The sequence below is a fragment of the Psammomys obesus genome, unplaced genomic scaffold (genome assembly GCF_907164565.1).
Source record: "Psammomys obesus unplaced genomic scaffold, mPsaObe1.curated_primary_1811, whole genome shotgun sequence".
Taxonomy (NCBI): Eukaryota; Metazoa; Chordata; class Mammalia; order Rodentia; family Muridae; genus Psammomys; species Psammomys obesus.
This window is the reverse complement of record NW_026596064.1, coordinates 6,348,316-6,354,307: the sequence shown is the minus strand read 5'-3', so window position 1 is coordinate 6,354,307 and position 5,992 is coordinate 6,348,316.

Genomic DNA, 5,992 nt, shown 5'->3' with positions numbered 1-5,992 from the left:
TAAACTTTCAGGGAGACTTCTTTTCACTTCCTTGTGTCTATGCATAATTGGGTGTTGTCTTAGTTACTTTTTGACTGCTGTGACAAAGCACCATGACCAATGCAACTTACGGAAGAGTATATTAGGCTCCTGTTTCCAGAAGGTTAGACTTCCTAACCATCATGGTAGGGAACCTAGAAGCAGACAAACAGACTTGATGCTGGAGCTGGCTTGATGTTTACTTCTGAACTACATGCGCTATGCAGAGAAAGAGAGAGACAATCACACAGAGACAGACACAGAGACACAAGAGACAGACAGAGAACCAGAAAGACAGAGAGACAGAGAACCGAAAATGGCATGGGCTTTTGAAATCTCAAAGCTCACTCCCAGTGGCATACTTCCTCCATCAATGCCACAACTCTTAATCCTCCCCTAATCCTTCCCAAACATCCTTACCAACTGGGGACCAAACATTTAATATTTGGGTTATAGGGGTGATTCTAATTCAAACCACCACAGGTGAGCATATGATTAAAATTAAATACGTTTTGGGAAGGGACCATACAATATGTAAATATAAAACTATCCTTACCATGACATTTAGCAACTCAACCCCCTCTTTCTTTTGTACTTTAAAAAAAAGGAAACCCCAATCAATAGTCAGGGCTTTTGAATACCCTCAGTCATGGGGCCTGATGCTCCAATGCAGTGGAGTCTTATCTTTTCTGTTGCTTTACTTAAAATAAAGTTTCCTTTCTACTGTTGCCCATCTATGTAAACTTTTTTATTTTTGCATAAGATGTCAAAAGCCTGAAAACACCCAGCCCAGACCCCAACCACCAGTAACACTAATAATACCGTTATATTAACTTTTAATGGAGACACTGGAGGCATTCAGAATATAAGTAATATTCCAAGATTACATAGCTAGGAACATGCAGAGCCAAGACTCAAACATTCTTGAACATTTTCTGTACCCTGACTTCCACAGTTTTATCATGACGTACACCAGTGACTATCATTAATAGGATGGATACCAGACCATTGGTTAGTGTTACATTTTGCTTTTTTTTTCTATTGCTGTGATTAAACACTGACCAAAAGCAACTTGGGGAGGAAACCTTATTCGACTTACACTTAAATGTCACTGTCCATTACTGAGGGAAATGAGCACAGGAACTGAAGCAAGATCGTAGAGGAGTGCTGTTTTCTGGCCAGCTCTCTATGGCTCACTCAGTTTACTTTCTGTATACAACCTAGAACCACTTGCCCAGGGACAGAACTGTTCACATGGGCTGGGCCAGTTCACGTCGATCATTAATGAAGAAAATGTCCCACAGACTCGTGTACAGGCCATTGAGATGGAAGTATTTTCTCAGTTGAGGTTCTCCCTTCCCGAATGACTCTAGCTTACATCAAGTTGACAAAACAACAACAACAAAAATCAGGACAGTTAGTTCCTATATGATAAAATAGCAGAGCTATCTAAACTCAAAAATGTAGTGAGTAGTTAACTTATTCTTCAAATGTTAGAAGCCACACTCTAAGAAATAGAATTTTAAAAACTCTTTTTTAATGAAGAAAGGGACAGATGTTTCTGCCTTGAAAATCTCAAGACAGATCACTTAAACTAGAATTTCATAAAGGCTGGGCAATATACTGTATTCTCAAGTTAGATAGCATTGACAGTTTGGGTTCCTTGATTTTCACGTAATCTTGCTGTGGCCATATGTGTAACAGGGTGAAGGCTGGGGTATTACTCCTACTCTAGTTCATTAGTCCTTAATTAAAATAGTTACCAATGATATAATCCCATCATACTCTTTCCACTCTTGGTCCTCGCTTTACTTTCAGCTTGGATTATTTGGTCCCAGCCTTGGCCACCTCTCACCAGGACTCCACTAGCAGCCTAGCAGGGATGCGCTGCTGTGCTTTTCTCAAGTCCCCTCCCTAGACCATTTCCCACCCTCCCAGTCAATGAGGTTGAAATGCAAATCTTATCAGATTGTGCTGTTACTACAGACTTTTTTTTTTTTTATAAATTACACGTTATTTATCTATGTGTGTATGTGTGTGTGTGTCCCAGTGTGCATTCAAGTACATGCTACAGCATGCATGTAGAGGTCAGAGCACAAGTTGTGGCATCAATTCTCTCCTTCTGCCATGAGTCCCAGTGCCAGGTTGTCAGGGTTGATGGCCAGGACCCTATCCGCTGAGCCACATCCCTGACACAGGTGAAGCCCTTCTGCTTGTTTCCTGTCACTTCTAAAAAGAAAAAAAGAAAAAGAAAAAGGTGCCATAACCCCGGTTCAAGCAGCTGCTTGCACATAATCTGTTCACTAGAAAGAATCTCTGAAATCTATTGTTCCTCATCAGTTCTCTGTACCTTATCTTATTATCCCTTCTAATACAAGGCATCAGAGTTTCACATCATTGGGTGAAATAATGTAAATAGGAAGAAAATGATACGGAATATAATTCCCTTCGAAAGTCACAGAGAAAGAAGCCTAGGTGAGACTGATGTGCAAGTCTGAAAGCTACAGTTTTGCTTTGCACCCATTTCTGAAATGTTATAGCTGAAAGAGGAAACCAAAGCCGTGGTTTCCTTCCAATGCTCTATTCTGGGGTCACACGTGATGCTTATGCCTTATGTTGGTGCACAAAATTACCCAGAATTTTTAAAATGATCATTCACAGCTCAGAATAGCCACTCAAAGTTATATCAAAGCATAGAGCACTCACCTTCACCCATCTCTGCCTGCACACATTCCTATCTCCAGTGTCCCCGCCTTCCATATTGTTCAAATCCTCCAAGTGCTCCTACATGATTCCACAAGATGCTCATTAAGCAAACTTTTATCTCCTTCCACCTGAGGGCGAGGGAACCTTTCTTAAGAAAAGAAAAATCTGGAGACCAGAGAGATGGCTCAGCAGTTAGGAGGATCCAGGTTCAATTCCCAGCACCCTCACAGAAGCTTACAAGAACCATCCATAACTCTATTTCCAGGAGATACAATGCCTGCTTCTGGTCCCCTCCTCAGGCACCAGGTACACATATGGCATATGCATAACCTCAGACATACATGTGAGAAAAATACACACATACACATAAAATAAATAAATCTAAAATTAAAATAAACAATTTAGCAGGCATGATAGCACAATGCCTTTAATCCCTGTACTCAGGAGGCAGAGGCAGGAACATCTCTGTGAGTTAAAAGTCTACCTGGTCTATTTGAGCAAATTTCAGGACAGACAGGTCTACACAGAGAAACTCTTTCTCAAAACAAAAGTGTTCAAGTCCCCTTGAAACTCTGCTATCACCCACTTTATCCTGCCTATTACTTAACAGAGTCACTGTATCACGTCATACCTATGCCTGTACTGACTCCAGATGCCTACAGGGCTCAGAGAAGTAATGAGACTGAGAGAGGCAGGCGTAGGAGACCTTGTGGAAAACTGAGAAATCACAGAGTACCCATCTCAATCTACATAGTATTGCCACTGTAACGCCTATTCCAGATGAAACAGAATCTACATTTTCAGGGAACTCTTAAAACAGTAAGTATATTCAGGCAAGTTTGATAGGCTCCATACTGCTTTGACTGAACCTCCACTCCATGAGTGCCTCCTCCCTTAGATTACATTTCAAACATCCTTAGCTCAACATAAGACACAAGGCAGGATCACTCAATGTGCATAGAGCATTCATCACAGGTGATTCTCCACATTCAAGGTACAGGACTCAGAATTGCTCAGAATAACCTGAAGCAGCATTAAGTATCTCAGCGGATGCTGTGTATCACCTGTATTTAGCTTGTTTAGCAGGTTAGGAAAGAGAGGTGAAGTGACCTGATTAATGTACTCACCACAGTGAAAAAGCAACGCTTCGTCCTAGACTGGCTTATTGCACAGACAAAGATACTCAAACTAATGATCCTCTTCACATTGTTATTTTGATTAAGTTTAAATTTTTCCCCCCACAAAAACCGGGAATCTCTTCAAGGGTCGAAATTATTTTCATTAACGAATGCATTTCCACTGTTTCAGAATTCTCATAATAAAGATGCATTGTTGAAGTGAAAAGGTGTCAGGATAAATATGTTTATTATTAGCCTTGTAATTTCTACAGCAGTATTATTTAACTTGCTATTATAATCAATAAGGGACAATTGCCTTATAACACCTTGGGCTGGGGAGATAATTCTGCCTACACTGTCCCATATCTACCAGGCTCCCATCTCGTGCCCTCTGCTTTAACCATTCCTGTCTGGGCTACCTTCCATCCAAAGTCCCAAGATACTCCCTTGTATTTTTTATTTTGGCTGTTCCTTTTCTGAGACATTCTCAAGTCCTCCCTCCCGGCCCACGCAGTTCCTTTTTCATATTAACCCACCATGCTAACTCCTTCCCCTCCTCTTCCCAGCTGTCTCCTTCCCAAGATCCTCTCTGTCCTCTGAGCCCATGAATCTTAGCTCCACTCACCTCACCTTTGCTCTGCCCAGGTGCCAGTTTTTTATTCCTCAAACAGGAGTAATTTGTTAGGTAAGGTTTGCATAAGGATGGGCGTACATGACAACGTGCTCATCCAGGGACCAGATTTTGGGGTCCAGTAATTAGTATTAAAATACCCAACCACCAACAGCCCATATATTTTTCCGTCCTTCTGGTCACACATTACCACAGCTACTCAAAACTTACAGAGCCCCAATCTCCACTCTGACACAGCTGCCTCCGAGCTTAGGGGCTCGGCTATGACTGTGGAATAATCAGAAGCTAGCTTCTGCCTTAGGTGTTGTAGTGTGAACTGCCGTGTGCTTAGGGGGCCACATCAGCTGAGTTAGGATGCCAGCTCTGCCCTCTAACAGTCCACTTGACACAAAGTACTTTACCTACCTGGGCGGCAGTCTCTTGATTGGTGATGATAGCTCCCCAAATCAGTGCTTTCTTTTGTGTACTGAGCAAAATTCATAGACTCTAACAGCTCCAGACAGTAAGTACTGTGATGATTAACTTTTTGTCTCCACGGGGTCAGGCTGTGGTGACTTGTTAGACTAACACTCGACTGGCCTAGATATGGCTGTCAAAGGTTTATTTGCATATAGTTAACTTTTTTTTTTTAAGTCAGTAGACTGAAGCTCATCACCCTTGCTGATGTGGTGGGGCTCATCCAACCAAAAAGGAAAGGATTCTCTCCTGAACTGCAAGATCAATGCTGATCCCAGGGTTTCCTCAATCTCTCTCTCTCTCTCTCTCTCTCTCTCTCTCTCTCTCTCACCACCTCTCTCTCTGTGCTCCCTCCCTCACTGTCTCTCCTCAATATACACATAGACACACAATCACCACACATATCTACACCACAGTGGCTTGTTTTTCCTAAAGCACACTGACAAATACAGATAGTCTTACATTTTGGGACACAAGGTGAAATATCGTAACAGAGATAACTTTAACTCCATGGAACAAATTAATTAAGTGTTGTTGATCTCATGGTTAAAAGCACGTTTTCCCTGGGTAACACAAGCAAGGAACAGAGATTGCAGACCTCCACCGACTTGCTTCAAACAGTGGATTTATGATTGAAATAGATCTTGCAGTTGGAATCCCAACTTTTCTATTTTTCTCAGGAGAGATATTCCAGTCAAAGGTGGAGGGGAAAGCCTAAAGAAAAGTTCAGTGCTTGGATGATAACGCACATATTTGATCATGAAACTCACTTTAGTCCTCCCCTTTGATTTTCTAAAAGATCAGATTTAGTCCTTCCAGACTCTCAGGAAGAAAGCTTAATGTTCTTACCCTAGTCATGGGAAGTACATGGCACGCAGAGAAGAAAACAGTGCAGGGCCTGGATGGGGATTAGAAATCTCATTTAATTCCATATCCCCATCTCTGTTGCCCTTTTCTGGACAGAGCATAATATCTTCCTGATAGAGAACTGCCAAAATTGTTTTTGTCTATCTATCTATCTATCTATCTATCTATCTATCTATCTATCTATCTATCTATCTAT